Source organism: Rhinoderma darwinii (genome assembly GCF_050947455.1).
Source record: "Rhinoderma darwinii isolate aRhiDar2 chromosome 2 unlocalized genomic scaffold, aRhiDar2.hap1 SUPER_2_unloc_56, whole genome shotgun sequence".
In the NCBI taxonomy this organism is placed as follows: Eukaryota; Metazoa; Chordata; class Amphibia; order Anura; family Rhinodermatidae; genus Rhinoderma; species Rhinoderma darwinii.
The window spans coordinates 384,572-402,310 of record NW_027461725.1 but is presented as its reverse complement, the minus strand read 5'-3'; the positions used below and the strand labels follow the sequence as shown (position 1 = coordinate 402,310).

The window sequence follows — 17,739 nt, the reverse complement described above, 5'->3', positions numbered from 1 at the left end:
TTATTCACCTCCCGCTTAGTAGCTGTGAGTGTGTGTGAGCCTGCAGGGCCCCATGGAATTGCCTAGGAGTAGGCTGAATCGCTGCAAGGGGTGAACAGCAGTATTGGGCAGGCTCGGTCAACGCGCGGCCCGTTCGGGTTATCGCTTCTCGGCCTTTTGGCTCAGATCAGAGTTTATTGCTCTGGTCTGGGTTGGGGGTGCGAGTGTTCCTGCAGTAGCAGGAGACCTCTTGAGTGGTGATCCTCCTATGGTCCTGGACCGATAGGCAAAATGGCAAGTATGGAATTTTCAACAGGTATACAGAAGACCGTCCGGCTGAAGGTGGATACCGCAGACAGTGTGAAGAACTGCATCTCGTATATTGGTCATGAAATCGTGGAAAAAATGGCTGGTATTACCTTGGAAAACGATGTGTTTTGTATCCAGGAATCTAAAAAGCAAGGTATTTATGACGTTTCCTTTTATAATGATGGGACCTGCCTGCTTTTTTACGAGTGCCTGAAGACCAACGCTGCAAACCAGGTACTGAAAAATGTGACTTTTGTTCCACTATTTGAGTTAGAGGAAAAAACTGTTTTTATCCATGTGTTCAATCCTTTCACTGATGTCAATGTCCTAAAGAATTTTCTTGGACAGTACTGTTTGAGTGTGAAAGGGGGGGTAAAACAAAGAAGTATCCTCAATATCTTCAATGGTACCTATAAATTTTGGGTAAAATTAAGGCCGGACGAGAGTTGCATTGGGGGAGTGAGACACCCACCTGCCAACTTTTCTGTGGCTGGGAACAGAGGCTACCTCTACTACCAAGGGCAGCCATCTTTCTGTAGGAACTGCTTCAAATTTGGCCATTTAAGGGAGGATTGCCCAGGGGTTAAATTATGCAGGAATTGCAAAAATCCTGGACATGAGGCTGGGGCGTGTCCACAGCCTAGAGCCTGTGACCTGTGTGGACAAACTGGCCATATGTATAGAGACTGTCCTGAGGTTGTAAAGAGGAGGGAAGAAAGGAAGAAGCAAGAGGAAGCTAGAAGGCAAAGAAACCAAATAGATCTTGATAGGAAGAGGGAGGAAGGAGCAAGAATTTTGAGGATGTCTGAGGAGGCGGAAAAAAGGCATGAAAATGAAAGTGTTCAAGTGCAGCAGCAGGTGGAGATGGGGGAGGTGCTGATGAGCCCAGCTGTGGAATCTCCCATGAGCACTGTGATCGAGGAGTCGTTAAGGATTGACTGGTCTCTCTCCGAGGAAGATGAACCTCCTGCGGGGGAAGTGTCTGTCTCAGGTGCAGAATGTTTTCGCCCCCCCAGGAAAACGGCAAAAAAGCCACGGTTTGAAAAGGAGGAGGAAGCGGAGATTTCATTGGAGAACCCGTTCGAATCTCTATTTGAGGCCCACATGGATACAAGCGCTGGCGGAGAAGGTACTTCCAAAATACGCCCGGGAAAAATCCTTAAATAATGACACTGCTTAAATTTCTTCCTTAGGGTTGTTTTTTTATTATGTCTTTGAAATTTTTGTCTTCTAATGTCCGCATGTTTAGAAGTAGAGCTAGAAGGGCTCTAATACTAGATTTTCTAGCAAACCAAAATGTGGATGTAATCTGTGTACAAGAGTGTGGATTAGATTTTGTGGTGGGGCAGGAGGAGTGGGTGCACGGGCCTGCAATATGGTCAATGTCTAATAAAAATAGAAATGATGGTATAGGGATTCTATTCAAAAACAAAAAAATAGAAATTTGCAGTTATACTGTTATTGAGGAGGGAAGGTGTGTGATGGTGGTGGTGAGATTTAATAGAGTGAATGTTCGTATAATTAATATATATGCTCCAGCTAATAAGAATGAAAGAGTGGAATTGTTGGAAAAAGTTAAAATGTTTTTGCCTGGGAAGGATCCGGTTGTGTGGATAGGGGACTTTAATTGTGAGATTGATGGAAAAAATGTGGATGTGTCTGGTAATGTGGTTAAAAATATATTGTTTGATTTTCAGTTGAAGGATGTGATAAAATTATGTGGGGTAGACCCCCAAGATACATATTTTTCAGACAGGGGTATTTATAGTTCAAGACTAGATATGTGTTTTGTGTCGAAAGGTGTGATGGGAAAAAATTATATGCAAATGAGGGTAATATATTCAGATCATGAGTGTGTGATGTGTGAACTGGTTTTGGATGTGGAATGTATAAGTGGGAGGGGTTTATGGAAATTAAATGTTAATTTGTTAGAAGATGAGGAGGTGTATGGGAAATATGCTAATTTGTATGGGAGTTGGTGTGGAAGGAAGAAAGAGTTTGTAGATGTGTTGGAGTGGTGGGATTGGGTGAAGCAAAAGACAAAAGTATATTTTAAGAAAGTGGGTTATAGAAGAGCAGCTGGTAGAAGGAGAAAGTATGAGTGCTTGTATAAAAGATTGGGGTTTTTGAGGAATTTGAAGAAGAATGGTTGGGAGGTGGATGAGAAGATTGAGGAAGTTAAGAAGAATATGAAAGAATGGATGGTGAAGAAGGGTAAGGAAATTATGTATCAAGCAAGATTGGATAAGGTAGAAAAGAATGAGAAATGTTCGAGATATTTTTTTAAAAAAGTGATTGGGAAGAAAGAGGATTTAGTATGTGTGTATGATAAGGATGGGAATGTGGTAAAAGGGAAAGTGGTGTTAAGAGTGGTTGAAGAGTTTTACAGAGAATTGTATGCAGTAAAGGAGTGTGATAGAGATTTGGAGTCTGATGTGGTGGCTGTGATTGAGAAGCAGGTGGAGAGAGTGGAGTATGATAGGCTGATGAGAGGAGTTGGGGAGGAAGAGGTTAAAACAGCTATTGAAAGCATGTCAGTGAATAGAACTCCGGGAGAGGATGGGTTGCCAGTGGAGTTTTATAAGAGAATGTGGGATGTGATTAAGCTAGATATGATTGAGATATATGTTTTTATGCGGGAAAAGTGTAGATTGGCGGAGAGTATGAAGAGTGGAGTGGTTGTGCTGATTTATAAGAAAGGGGATGAGAAGGATGTAAGGAATTGGAGACCTATAACTTTGTTGAATGTGGATTATAAGATTTTTGCTAAAATGATTGCCAATAGAATGAGAGATGTGATCAGTCAGGTGATTGGGGAGGATCAGGTGTGTGGAATTCCTGGGAGAAGGATTGGGGAAAATCTTTGTTTGTTGAGAGATGTGTTGTGGGATGCAAGGGAGAGAAAGCAAGAGGTTAGTGTGTTGTCTATTGATTTTGAAAAAGCGTTTGATAGGTTGTCGCATGATTTTCTGTTTAAAGTGTTGGTGAAGTTGGGGTTTCCTGGAGACTTTGTGAATATGGTGAGGATGTTGTATAGGGGTGTTGGCAGTAAGATTTTGATAAACGGATGGGTGAGTGAAGAAGTGAAGGTGTGTTCGGGTGTTAGGCAGGGATGCCCTTTGTCCCCTATAGTCTTTGTGTGTGCTTTAGAACCATTATTAGAGATGATTAGGAAGGATAAGTGTATGAGAGGAATACAGATTCCAGGGAGTGGTGGGAAAGAGCTGAAAGTGTTGGCGTATATGGACGATGTGTGTGTGCTGTGTGATTCTATTGCAGTTTTGAGGAGGGCAAAACTATTGGTGTCCTTGTTTTGTGGTGCGTCTGCTTTTAGGGTAAATTGGAAGAAAAGTGAGTATAAGAGGTTTGGAAGTTCAGGTATGAACGAGGACTTGGGTGTGAAAAGAGTGGACGGTGCGATTCAAATTTTGGGGGTTAAAATGGATGAAAAATTGGATGGAAGTGAGAGTTGGGTAGATGTGGAGAAAAGAGTGAGTAGGAAGTTGAGATTTTGGAGTTTGAGAGAGTTGACGTTTGAAGGAAAGATAATGGTGATAAAAAGTGTGATTTTGCCGATTTTTCTGTATCTTGCTGTGGTGTTTCCTCCGGGGTATATGGTTGTAAGGAAATTGAATAGAATTGTGTTTGTGTTTTTCTGGGGAACGACAATGGAGAGAGTGAGAAGGGAGACTGTGCTGAAGGACTGGGTGAATGGGGGTATGAATTTTCCTAATATTGAAGTGTATTTAGGGGTGAATGTGATGTTTGCAGTGAAGAGGATGCTGGGAGGTGATTGGAAATTTGCATGCATGGTGAGATTTCTGGGTGGGAAGGTGTTAGGAAAAATAGGATGGATAAAAAGAGATTTAAGGAAGCCGTATGCGTTTGTGAGTCCTAAATGGTATGAGTTTATTGAGAATTTTATGAGGAAGTTTGGATTGACCACGGTGAAGAAAGAATGTTTGAAAGATAAGAAGAGTGTGTTTAAGTGTATAAAAGATATGGAAGTCCAATGTAATATAAATATGGTGAGAGGTCAGTGTGTTGGTAAGGTGTGGAAGGGGTTGAGGACAGATGGTATTACAAATAGACAGAGAGAGATTGTATGGCAGAGTTTGCATGGTGGGTTGTCAGTTAGAGAGTTTCAGAAAAATCGTGGAGTTGTGAGGAGTGATTTGTGTCCAAGAGAGAATTGTGGTGGGAGCGAAAGTATAGTGCATCTGTTTTGGAATTGTGGGGTGGCACAGGGAGTTTGGAGGGGTATGGGTCCGTTACTTAAGGAGTTGGTTGGGATCAATAGGTTATGTATGGAAATAGTTTTGTTTGGGCTTGCGAGTATAAGTGAGAAAAATCAAAGGGTATTATTTGTCATGCTAGCAATTATAAAAGAGGTTTTGTGGGATGTTAGGAACCTGTATGTGTTTAGAAAAAAAGATGTAACTGTGGAAGGATGTTTGAGAATGGTATTGGATAGGATGTATACAGTGTATTTGGTAGATAAGGAAAGGTTGGGGGAGGTGGATGCAGAAGGGATTTGGAAGGTCTTGAAGTGGAGGTATATGGTGAGAGTGTAGTGGAGGGGTGGAATTTTTTTTGATATGATTTCTGTATTTGCTTTTTGTTATATGAAAATTTAAAAAACCTAAATGAAAAAGCCTGATGATGATTGGATGGAACCGTTCAGAATATCTAGGATACTGATAGTAAGTATCGACAGGATATGAACGAGTGCTTTTAAACAAAATTAATCCAAACCTGAAGGTTTTAAAAAAAAAAAAAAAAAAAAAAAAAAAAAATCTGTTCTTATCAGTTTAATATCTGATACGTCCCCTATCTGGCGACCATATATTAAATGTATTTTTAGAACAGGGAGATGGAAATAGAGCTTGCTCTGTCCACTCCACGCATTGACCTGGTATTGCAGTATTCCCAGGACCGGTGCACCCTTTCCTTATGTGTTGACTAAAATCAGATTCCAAAAGTGTTTTTTGTGTTTGCCATTGTTTCTGTCTTTCTGAAGGGATCTCCCCTTTTAATCCCATTATTTCAACACCTGTTGGACAATGCATGAGTGATAATGAGCTAATTGATTAAATGCAATTAATGAATACATTGCCACCTCTTGTTTTGTGTCGTCTGTGTATCTGTGTTTCCGGCATTTCACATTGGAACAGCTCATTCACCTTCCTTGTTTTCTCTCCGCCCTCCCTTTTAGGTAAGTTAAAGAGCTGCACCTGAGCCAGCCACTGATTGATGCAGCACCACAGTCAAATAGTGGTGTGGAGTAGGGGAACAGCAAACAGCCATTAAAGCCGCCCGCCCGCCCGCCCGCCACAATGGACCTACCTGTGTACACTAGATGGATGTGATGGAATGTACTGTCGTCCCTACATTTCAAGAAGGAGTAAGAATTGCAGTTGCAACAAAGCCTTGCTTGCCTACAAAGAGAGCAGCAATTTGGATTTGTTACTATGTTACCTAGAAGAATAACAAACTGTGCAAGGATGGAGGTTGTAGGAGCAAGGAGAAGTTGTCTGTAAAGTTGGTGGATGCTTATTTTCCATTTTGCAGTCCCTTGTCTCCCTCTTGTGGCCTCCTGGAGGCAACTAGCTGTGCAAAAAAAGACAGCCTGGCGGCCGGCTGTTGCAGTGTTGCCCTCTCAGGCAACACTGAGTGACTGACTGAGCCGCACCGTCTTATATAAAGTTCAGACGGAACTTTGCACGTGTCATAGTGGAGCCCTGAGGAGCCAGAGCCAGCTTTCTGACATCATAATGGGGCCTCAGAGATAAAAGCCTGGGCCCAGGCAGTGTTGGTCAGTGCTGCTCAGCAGGCAGCACTGGACTGGACTGGATTACAGCTGATACAAGGTGTGAAGGAACAAGGGGTGGCTGTGGGCATGCACTTGCTGCCGCTGCCAGTGTTTATCTGCATGGCAGCAGGGCATTTGGGCGTTGCCAGGAAGGCGTTTTTATGTAGATTCCTCCTCTTTCAGCACTGCATTGTGGTGCAAGCAAAAGAAGCAAATCCTGTCTGGCTTCCTCTCCGGCCTTTATTCACCTCCCGTGTAGCTGTGAGTGTGTGAGCCTGCAGGGCCCCATGGAATTGCCTAGAAGTAGGCTGAATCGCTGCAAGGGCTGAACAGCAGTATCGGGCAGGCTCGGGCAACGCGCGGCCCGTTCGGGTTATCGCTTCTCGGCCTTTTGGCTAAGATCAAGTGTAGTATCTGTTCTTATCAGTTTAATATCTGATACGTCCCCTATCTGGGGACCATATATTAAATGGATTTTTAGAACAGGGAGATGGAAATAGAGCTTGCTCTGTCCACTCCACGCATTGACCTGGTATTGCAGTATTTCCAGGACCGGTGCACCCTTTCCTTATGTGTTGACTAAAATCAGATTCCAAAAGTGTTTTTTTGTGTTTGCCATTGTTTCTGTCTTTCTGAAGGGATCTCCCCTTTTAATCCCATTATTTCAACACCTGTTGGACAATGCATGAGTGATAATGAGCTAATTGATTAAATGCAATTAATGAATACATTGCCACCTCTTGTTTTGTGTCGTCTGTGTGTCTGTGTTTCCGGCATTTCACATTGGAACAGCTCATTCACCTTCCTTGTCTTCTCTCCGCCCTCCCTTTTAGGTAAGTTAAAGAGCTGCACCTGAGCCAGCCACTGATTGATGCAGCACCACAGTCAAATAGTGGAGTGGAGTAGGGGAACAGCAAACAGCCATTAAAGCCGCCCGCCCGCCCGCCCGCCCGCCACAATGGACCTACCTGTGTACACTAGATGGATGTGATGGAATGTACTGTCGTCCCTACATTTCAAGAAGGAGTAAGAATTGCAGTTGCAACAAAGCCTTGCTTGCCTACAAAGAGAGCAGCAATTTGGATTTGTTACTATGTTACCTAGAAGAATAACAAACTGTGCAAGGATGGAGGTTGTAGGAGCAAGGAGAAGTTGTCTGTAAAGTTGGTGGATGCTTATTTTCCATTTTGCAGTCCCTTGTCTCCCTCTTGTGGCCTCCTGGAGGCAACTAGCTGTGCAAAAAAAGACAGCCTGGCGGCCGGCTGTTGCAGTGTTGCCCTCTCAGGCAACACTGAGTGACTGACTGAGCCGCACCGTCTTATATAAAGTTCAGACGGAACTTTGCACGTGTCATAGTGGAGCCCTGAGGAGCCAGAGCCAGCTTTCTGACATCATAATGGGGCCTCAGAGATAAAAGCCTGGGCCCAGGCAGTGTTGGTCAGTGCTGCTCAGCAGGCAGCACTGGACTGGACTGGATTACAGCTGATACAAGGTGTGAAGGAACAAGGGGTGGCTGTGGGCATGCACTTGCTGCCGCTGCCAGTGTTTATCTGCATGGCAGCAGGGCATTTGGGCGTTGCCAGGAAGGCGTTTTTATGTAGATTCCTCCTCTTTCAGCACTGCATTGTGGTGCAAGCAAAAGAAGCAAATCCTGTCTGGCTTCCTCTCCGGCCTTTATTCACCTCCCGTGTAGCTGTGAGTGTGTGAGCCTGCAGGGCCCCATGGAATTGCCTAGAAGTAGGCTGAATCGCTGCAAGGGCTGAACAGCAGTATCGGGCAGGCTCGGGCAACGCGCGGCCCGTTCGGGTTATCGCTTCTCGGCCTTCTGGCTGAGATCAAGTGTAGTGCTGGTTACTTGTAGTCAGTGCTGCCTGGTCTTAGTTGGGAGGTGCTCAGGTACCCTCTCTCTCGGCCTCGGGGGATCGTCCAGGTTCGCCTGGACTTCACCCCCGTGCTGCTATTTGGGAGAGAGGCTTAGTCCTGAGCAACGGGTTGCGATCCACATACCCCCGTGTAGGCTTCGGCTGAAAAGGGGAGTTGCGCCCAAAGTTGCGCCTACTAAGGAGTAGCGTAACGATTCCTAAAAAAAAACCTTACTCACCATGGACGAGGATCCATGTGAGATACCGGCTTATGCCCGGATTAAAAACACAATTCGTGTAGTGCTATCGGAGGAGAAGGCGACGACCTGCGGCTTAAAATTCGTGGTGGAGACCGTACTTGTTGGTATCTTCAACATCCAGAAGCGAGAAATTTTGGCGGTGCAGGATTACCCAAGAAGGAGGACATACGACGTTACTTTCATACAGAATGGAGTATTCCGAGATCTGCTGGCGGCTTATACGGTAAAAAATGACCCGAGACTGGACGGTGTTGATTTTTATGAGCACGTTATGGACATCACTAAAATGATAGTTATAAAGATGTACTGCCCTTTTGCCGACTTAAAAGAAGTGATGTCCTTTTTATTCCCTTATTTTAAAACTGTGAAATGTATTGGCAAAGTAATGAATGAGGTTGGTGTATGGACCTCAAAGTGGAGATTCAATGTAACGTGTTATAAAGATGCCAATTTTACAGGAGGGATAATGTTGCCGCCAGCACGTTTTAAAATAGGTGATATGGCCGGAGACTTTTATTTTTCAGGGATGCCTCCATTCTGTAGGAAGTGCCAAAAGTACGGTCACACCAAGGAGTCTTGTGACAGCACCTGTAGGAACTGCGGCAGCTCTGAGCACGAGACCAAAACTTGCCCTCTGGGGAAAAGGTGCCGTTTTTGCAGCCGAGTTGGTCACCTCTATGCTACTTGTCCCCACAGATCTAAAGAGTTGGAACAACCCGAGGACCGGCCAAGGCGTCCCGAGCGGCCCGCAGGCCAGATCACCCCTGTACAAGGAGAGGAACCCCAAGGAGGCGAGCAAGATGATATGGATACCTCCAGCAGACCCCCCCAAACAGGTGACCCTAAAGAGCAGAGGCGACAAAAACGCAGAGCCAGTGATCAGCGGACGAAAGAGCCCCCCCAGGAGACTGGGGCACAGGGTAGTTCGGATGAAGCTGATCCTACTGGCCTGCAAGAGATGCTGGGTCAGCCTGTACCTGAGGCAGAGGTCCCGGGCGGAGCGGCAGCTCTCACTAAGAGACGTAGGGCGTACTCGGAGGTGGCAGCGGGGGTGCCGATGGGAGTACCTGCCAGGTTGAAGGCAGGGAAACCAGTTGACGTGCCCCCGGAAGCGACAGCTAAAGGTCCCCCCCCTTCCAGACAGTTGGGGGATATAGGGACAGCTGCCTCCGAGGTAAGCGTGGTCCCTGAGACGTCCAGAAGCGCGATTCCTGCCCCTATAGAAGGGGAGGACGCTGCCAAAGATGGCCAAATCTTACCCGTTGAGTCCGTCTGGGACCCATTTTCAAGAAGCGCCTTAGGTATGGGGGGTCAGCTGAGTGACGGGTCTTCCTCTCAAACCTCATCGATGCGTACATTTGACTCGAGGAAAGATGATGATGAGAGCTCGAGTGGGGTGTCTGGCGACGCGGAGGACTGCTGAGGCCTCCTCGGGTAAGATAAAAATAGACTGTCTCTCTCCCTTTTCCTCATGGCTGAGTTATGTGGTCTTTCCCTTAATGTAAGAAGCGTGCACTCACAGACAAGAAGAGCTGCCCTTTTCAACTACCTTTCTGTTTTTACCGCCTCAGTGTTTTTCCTACAGGAATGCTGCATACCTCACCGCATGAATTATAAAAAATATGAGGAAGACTGGAGACTCGGACCTTCAGTGTGGTCCGGGTCCAATGAATCAAAAGCCGCAGGTGTCGCCATTTTATTCAAAGGGAACGTTTTAATTGATCGTTTTTATGAAATTTTACCAGGCAGAATTTTAATGGTCAAAGCTTTTATAAACGGTGTTAGATGGCAGTTTTTAAACTTTTATGGTTCTACAGACAAAAAAGAAAGAGCAAAAATGCTGGAAATTTTACCCCTTTTTATCAATGATTCAGAACCACTTGTTTTAGCGGGTGATTTTAATTGTATTTTAAAGGGGGAACGCCGGTTCTCTAATTCAGTAAGTCGAAATTATGATAAAACCCCGTCTATTTTAAAAGATATTACAGTGGATTTTAAACTTACTGATGTTTTTAAAAAATGCAATAGGGATCTACCTGAAGAGGACGGCGTCACCTGGAGCAATGTAAACTGCAGCTCCAGGATCGATTTTATTTTTTGCTCTTATCAAATACTGCCTTTTAAATGTGATCTTAATTCTAACGTGTTTTCTGACCATAAACTTTTATATTTTAAAGTTAATTTGAACGATCAAAGGAGAACTCCGAAGAAAGCCTGGAAATTAAACGTATCCCTTTTAGAGGATCCGCAAATTTTATCCGATTTTATCACCTTTTATAAGGGCTGCAGACGGGTAAGACATCCCAATATGCCAATTGTTTCCTGGTGGGAAAAAATGAAAATAAAGATAAGAGATTTTTTTATTAAAGCTGGGATGAAGAAAGCAAAAGAAAAATTTGAATTTTATGCTAATTTAAATACCCGTCTGCAGACCCAATACAAGTTCAGAGAACAGGGTATGCAGGTGCAGAAAGAGATCACCGAAATTAAAAAAGAAATCTCCCAGTGCCTGGAGCAGAGGGGAAAGGAGATAATCTTTCGCTCTAAGGTGAAACATCTTGAAGAAAATGAGACCTGCTCCAGGTACTTCTTCAAGAAAATAAATGATAAGCATACCCTGTTAAATGAGATAGATGGGGAAACAAATACCCAAAACATTTTAAAAAAGGTGCACGGTTTTTATGCGGATCTTTTTAATACAAAACATGTTGATGTTGATTTTATGAACGACTCATTGAAGGAGGTGGATGCTGTTTTAGATCCTGCTTCCCAAGTGTTTTTATTACAGAATATTACGGAACAGGAGATTTTAGAAACTACAAAGAGTTTTAAAACAGGTAAAGTCCCTGGCCCTGACGGTATACCTATAGAATTTTATGTCATATTTTATGGTATTTTAAAAGAGGATCTCCACCCTCTTTTTACCCAAGTTTTTAGAACAAAAGCCCTCCCGGGGTCCTGGAAGAAAGGCGAGGTGTCCCTGCTTTACAAAAAGGGGGACAAAACAGACATTAAAAATTGGAGGCCTATCACTTTGCTAAACTCTGACTACAAAGTAATGGCGAAGATATGTGCGAACAGATTAAAAGCAGTGATAGGCCAGATCATACACTCCAATCAGGTCTGTGGGATACCCGGGAGGAGTATATGGGATAATTTAAACCTTTTAAAAGATGTGATCAGTGACACGAAAGAGAGAGGAGGTAAAATGGCAATTTTATCTATAGATTTCGAGAAAGCCTTCGATAGAGTGTCACATTTTTATCTTTTTAAGGTTTTAGAAAAGATGGGTATACCGGAAGGTTTTTTACAGTCTTTGAAGGCCTTTTATGAAAATTGTACTAGCAAAATTTTAGTAAAGGGTTTTAAGACACAGGATGTCCTTTTAAATTCCGGAGTGAAGCAGGGGTGTCCCTTGTCCCCACTACTTTTTATTTGTGCAATTGAGCCTCTACTCTGCAGGTTAAGAAAGGATAAGCAGATAAGCGGAGTCCCCCTGCCGGGCGGGGGGGGACTAGAGGCTAAAGTGGTGGGGTACATGGACGATGTCGCGGTCCTTTGCAGGGACACCCTGTCATTACAGAAATCCTTTAAACAGATTTACCAATTCTGTTGCTCCTCCGGTTTTTTAGTAAATTTTAACAAAAGTAACATCTTAAATATCGGCAAAATGGTTTTAATGGACATTCCAGTCCCTGTGTCAGAGTCTGTACAAATTTTAGGAGTCTCCTTCAATGAGTCAAATAATGGTTTTACCAGTTGGGACTTGGTGGCACAAAAAGTCAATCAGAAAATTTGCATGTGGAACATGAGAAAGTTAACAATGGAGGGAAAGGTTTTAATTACAAAAATGGTGATTTTACCTATTTTATTATATTTAAGTATGGTATTCCCTCCCCCTGAGATTTTATTGAAAAAAATAATTAAAGCATGTTTCACATTTTTATGGAACTCCAGGATGGAAAAGCTCAGGAGAGAGAAGGTAATATTACCCAAACCAATGGGGGGGAAAGATTTCCCCGATATAAAAGCATTCCTTTTAATAAAATTTTTTACTTTATGTCTTAATGCAGTTTTTAAGGAACATTACTGGTCATATTTTATACGTTTTAACACAGGTTATTTTATGAGGAGGAACGGTTGGTTCTCCACGGTTTTAAGCTCCCCGTATGCTTTTAACCTTTCTGGCCAGTATAAGATTTTAGAAAAAATTGTAAACCTTTTTAACTTAAAAGACAAAAATATTAACGAAGTAAAAAATAGTAAAGGAATTTTAAAAAAGATAAAAGAAAATGTTTTAGTAGCTCCCATCAGTAATTTTAATGAACAAAAATGCAAAGAAATATGGAAGATGGTGAACGCTAAATATCTTTTTAACCCACAGAAAGATCTGGCCTGGAGCTGTGCCCACGAGTGTCTTCCATGCCGGGCATTCCAGCATCGAAGGGGACTGACCAACTCGGCTGCGTGTCCAAGGGGAGGATGTAGAGATGACGAGACAGTCTACCACCTTTTCTGGGAATGTTTTTATGCGCAATTAATATGGACAAGAATCCTCCCCTTGGTACAGAAGATTACAGGACTTCGGAGATACACAAGTGATGGCGTTTTATATGGATGCCTGGAATGCCCAACACAGACTCGAAAAATGATGGCATGGAAGATCACCAACTGCGTTAAAGCAGCTCTGTGGGCGGCCAGAAACATTTTATTATTTAAGCATGAAGTTTTAGCTGTGGAAGATGTTTTAGCCATTTGTCTTAATGAAATGTACAAATATTTTCTTTTAGATAAAAAACTCTCTCCTGTTTTATGTAGAAAATGGTTTTTAAGTGAATGGAGTTCCATAATATGATGCCACCAAGTGCCCTTTTATAAATTGTTTTTATTTGACAATTTGTATTTATCTGTATTAAAAACCATGATTGTAAATTTATGTAAATTTTTGTTGAAATGTATTGATTTATTGTAAATTTGTTCAAAATTTTAAATAAACGGTTACCTCCTTTGTTGGGGTTGTCAACTCAAAAAAATCTGTTCTTATCAGTTTAATATCTGATACGTCCCCTATCTGGGGACCATATATTAAATGGATTTTTAGAACAGGGAGATGGAAATAGAGCTTGCTCTGTCCACTCCACGCATTGACCTGGTATTGCAGTATTTCCAGGACCGGTGCACCCTTTCCTTATGTGTTGACTAAAATCAGATTCCAAAAGTGTTTTTTGTGTTTGCCATTGTTTCTGTCTTTCTGAAGGGATCTCCCCTTTTAATCCCATTATTTCAACACCTGTTGGACAATGCATGAGTGATAATGAGCTAATTGATTAAATGCAATTAATGAATACATTGCCACCTCTTGTTTTGTGTCGTCTGTGTGTCTGTGTTTCCGGCATTTCACATTGGAACAGCTCATTCACCTTCCTTGTCTTGTCTCCGCCCTCCCTTTTAGGTAAGTTAAAGAGCTGCACCTGAGCCAGCCACTGATTGATGCAGCACCACAGTCAAATAGTGGAGTGGAGTAGGGGAACAGCAAACAGCCATTAAAGCCGCCCGCCCGCCCGCCACAATGGACCTACCTGTGTACACTAGATGGATGTGATGGAATGTACTGTCGTCCCTACATTTCAAGAAGGAGTAAGAATTGCAGTTGCAACAAAGCCTTGCTTGCCTACAAAGAGAGCAGCAATTTGGATTTGTTACTATGTTACCTAGAAGAATAACAAACTGTGCAAGGATGGAGGTTGTAGGAGCAAGGAGAAGTTGTCTGTAAAGTTGGTGGATGCTTATTTTCCATTTTGCAGTCCCTTGTCTCCCTCTTGTGGTCTCCTGGAGGCAACTAGCTGTGCAAAAAAAGACAGCCTGGCGGCCGGCTGTTGCAGTGTTGCCCTCTCAGGCAACACTGAGTGACTGACTGAGCCGCACCGTCTTATATAAAGTTCAGACGGAACTTTGCACGTGTCATAGTGGAGCCCTGAGGAGCCAGAGCCAGCTTTCTGACATCATAATGGGGCCTCAGAGATAAAAGCCTGGGCCCAGGCAGTGTTGGTCAGTGCTGCTCAGCAGGCAGCACTGGACTGGACTGGATTACAGCTGATACAAGGTGTGAAGGAACAAGGGGTGGCTGTGGGCATGCACTTGCTGCCGCTGCCAGTGTTTATCTGCATGGCAGCAGGGCATTTGGGCGTTGCCAGGAAGGCGTTTTTATGTAGATTCCTCCTCTTTCAGCACTGCATTGTGGTGCAAGCAAAAGAAGCTAATCCTGTCTGGCTTCCTCTCCGGCCTTTATTCACCTCCCGTGTAGCTGTGAGTGTGTGAGCCTGCAGGGCCCCATGGAATTGCCTAGAAGTAGGCTGAATCGCTGCAAGGGCTGAACAGCAGTATCGGGCAGGCTCGGGCAACGCGCGGCCCGTTCGGGTTATCGCTTCTCGGCCTTTTGGCTAAGATCAAGTGTAGTACTTTAGGGTATTGCCTTGTTTCTTGGTCAGGAGGTGCCCTGGTACCCTTTTCCTTGGCCTGGGGGGATCGTTTCTCTTAGGAGAGACTTCACCCCTCTGCTGCTATTGGGGAGGAGGATTAGTCCAGGGCAACGGGGAGCGATCACTTGCCTGGCATCTAGGTGCTGAAGGTACTATCTTTGGATTTCTTTGGATATCGTTGGCTTTTGTTGCGGCAGGATGGAGGAAGTCCCTGACTACATGCGTACTCGGAATGCTGTTCGTTTTACGATGGAGGAATCTGGAGGACAAAGCAGAGACTTGGAATTCCTAACGAAGGTACTCTTGCTTGATCTTTTCCAGTTGGAGAGACAATGGATATTGTCTGTAATGGACTATCCAAGAAGAGGATGTTTCGATGTCACTTTTTGTACAGAGGACATTTATCTGGATTTTCTGGACACTTTAAAGAAGAAGAAGCAGGATCCAAGACTGGTTGGTGTGATTGTAACACCGCACTTTGCTCCTAGCAAAAAGTTGGTCATTGTTAAAATGTTTTCCCCCTATGTGTGTAAAGACGATATTATATGCTTTCTCACTAAGTTCTGTGAGGAGGTGGTGGAGAAGGGTAAGGTCTTTAATCCCTTTGGATTCTGGACAGGTAAATGGAAATTCCTGTGTAAATTTAAGGCAGTTGGAGAGGCTGGAAACTTATTGCTTCCTCCAGCACGCTTTAAAATTGGCAGTGCAAGTGGGAATCTCTACTTTTTTGGAATGGGGATTTTTTGCCACAATTGTAAAGAGTATGGGCATGAGAAGGAGAATTGTGGAAAAATAATTTGTACCAAATGTTTTAAGGAAGGTCATAAGTATAATGATTGTGAGAAGGGCAAAGTGTGTAACATGTGTAGAGAAGAAGGGCATGTGTTTAAAAATTGTCCAAAAAAAAGTAAAAGTGAAGCAAAGGAGGAGAGTAAGAAGACCGTTAAAAGAAAGGAAGAGAAAGTTACCCCGCAAAAAGAGGATAAACCACAGAAAAAGGGAGGAGCGGGGAAAAGTGTTGAGGTTAAAAAAAGTGATGAAACAAAAAGGAGGAAAATTGTGGAACAAAATGTACTTTCAGATGAAGATAGAGCAGAAAGAGATAAACTAGTGAAAGACGTGGAGGGATTAAGAGATTAAATTAATTTTGAGAAGGTTCGGAGGCGGGTACGAACCTGTTTAAGAGGGAATATACCAGATTTTCTGGAGAGATATAAAGTACCAACCTGGTTGGCATGTATTGTAAATTTGGAATGGGACGGTCAAGATCTTCGAGAACATCTTGTGGATATGCTTGGTGTAATCGCTGTAAGAAACGGTTTGTTTTATTAATTTTACTTAAAAAAAAAAAAAAAAAGAGAGAGAAATAAAAATTATATTTGGTTTTTTCATAATGATGATCAAGTCTTTAAATTTGAAGTTTAAAATTTAACTCGAGACGGATCTGAGTGGAAACCTTATCTGTTCTTATCAGTTTAATATCTGATACGTCCCCTATCTGGGGACCATATATTAAATGGATTTTTAGAACAGGGAGATGGAAATAGAGCTTGCTCTGTCCACTCCACGCATTGACCTGGTATTGCAGTATTTCCAGGACCGGTGCACCCTTTCCTTATGTGTTGACTAAAATCAGATTCCAAAAGTGTTTTTTGTGTTTGCCATTGTTTCTGTCTTTCTGAAGGGATCTCCCCTTTTAATCCCATTATTTCAACACCTGTTGGACAATGCATGAGTGATAATGAGCTAATTGATTAAATGCAATTAATGAATACATTGCCACCTCTTGTTTTGTGTCGTCTGTGTGTCTGTGTTTCCGGCATTTCACATTGGAACAGCTCATTCACCTTCCTTGTCTTCTCTCCGCCCTCCCTTTTAGGTAAGTTAAAGAGCTACACCTGAGCCAGCCACTGATTGATGCAGCACCACAGTCAAATAGTGGAGTGGAGTAGGGGAACAGCAAACAGCCATTAAAGCCGCCCGCCCGCCCGCCACAATGGACCTACCTGTGTACACTAGATGGATGTGATGGAATGTACTGTCGTCCCTACATTTCAAGAAGGAGTAAGAATTGCAGTTGCAACAAAGCCTTGCTTGCCTACAAAGAGAGCAGCAATTTGGATTTGTTACTATGTTACCTAGAAGAATAACAAACTGTGCAAGGATGGAGGTTGTAGGAGCAAGGAGAAGTTGTCTGTAAAGTTGGTGGATGCTTATTTTCCATTTTGCAGTCCCTTGTCTCCCTCTTGTGGCCTCCTGGAGGCAACTAGCTGTGCAAAAAAAGACAGCCTGGCGGCCGGCTGTTGCAGTGTTGCCCTCTCAGGCAACACTGAGTGACTGACTGAGCCGCACCGTCTTATATAAAGTTCAGACGGAACTTTGCACGTGTCATAGTGGAGCCCTGAGGAGCCAGAGCCAGCTTTCTGACATCATAATGGGGCCTCAGAGATAAAAGCCTGGGCCCAGGCAGTGTTGGTCAGTGCAGCTCAGCAGGCAGCACTGGACTGGACTGGATTACAGCTGATACAAGGTGTGAAGGAACAAGGGGTGGCTGTGGGCATGCACTTGCTGCCGCTGCCAGTGTTTATCTGCATGGCAGCAGGGCATTTGGGCGTTGCCAGGAAGGCGTTTTTATGTAGATTCCTCCTCTTTCAGCACTGCATTGTGGTGCAAGCAAAAGAAGCAAATCCTGTCTGGCTTCCTCTCCGGCCTTTATTCACCTCCCGTGTAGCTGTGAGTGTGTGAGCCTGCAGGGCCCCATGGAATTGCCTAGAAGTAGGCTGAATCGCTGCAAGGGCTGAACAGCAGTATCGGGCAGGCTCGGGCAACGCGCGGCCCGTTCGGGTTATCGCTTCTCGGCCTTTTGGCTAAGATCAAGTGTAGTATCTGTTCTTATCAGTTTAATATCTGATACGTCCCCTATCTGGGGACCATATATTAAATGGATTTTTAGAACAGGGAGATGAAAATAGAGCTTGCTCTGTCCACTCCACGCATTGACCTGGTATTGCAGTATTTCCAGGACCGGTGCACCCTTT

At 43.7% G+C, this 17,739-nt stretch overlaps 5 non-coding genes and 1 pseudogene across 5 annotated transcripts; all 6 read left to right on the top strand.

The window, feature by feature from the left end:
* The first annotated feature begins 5,046 nt into the window (after positions 1-5,046).
* On the top strand, positions 5,047-5,237 carry LOC142681029 (U2 spliceosomal RNA). Its single transcript, XR_012853379.1, has one exon. It is a non-coding gene; the product is annotated as a U2 spliceosomal RNA (small nuclear RNA).
* Positions 5,238-6,475: 1,238 nt separating this feature from the next.
* On the top strand, positions 6,476-6,666 carry LOC142680502 (U2 spliceosomal RNA). Its single transcript, XR_012852979.1, has one exon. It is a non-coding gene; the product is annotated as a U2 spliceosomal RNA (small nuclear RNA).
* Positions 6,667-13,224: 6,558 nt separating this feature from the next.
* On the top strand, positions 13,225-13,408 carry LOC142680964 (U2 spliceosomal RNA). The gene has a single exon (XR_012853351.1). It is a non-coding gene; the product is annotated as a U2 spliceosomal RNA (small nuclear RNA).
* A 1,234-nt stretch (positions 13,409-14,642) lies between these two features.
* Positions 14,643-14,753, top strand: LOC142681036 (U2 spliceosomal RNA; annotated as a pseudogene).
* A 1,376-nt stretch (positions 14,754-16,129) lies between these two features.
* Positions 16,130-16,314, top strand: LOC142681008 (U2 spliceosomal RNA). Its single transcript, XR_012853370.1, has one exon. It is a non-coding gene; the product is annotated as a U2 spliceosomal RNA (small nuclear RNA).
* Positions 16,315-17,548: 1,234 nt separating this feature from the next.
* Positions 17,549-17,739, top strand: LOC142680394 (U2 spliceosomal RNA). Its single transcript, XR_012852891.1, has one exon. It is a non-coding gene; the product is annotated as a U2 spliceosomal RNA (small nuclear RNA).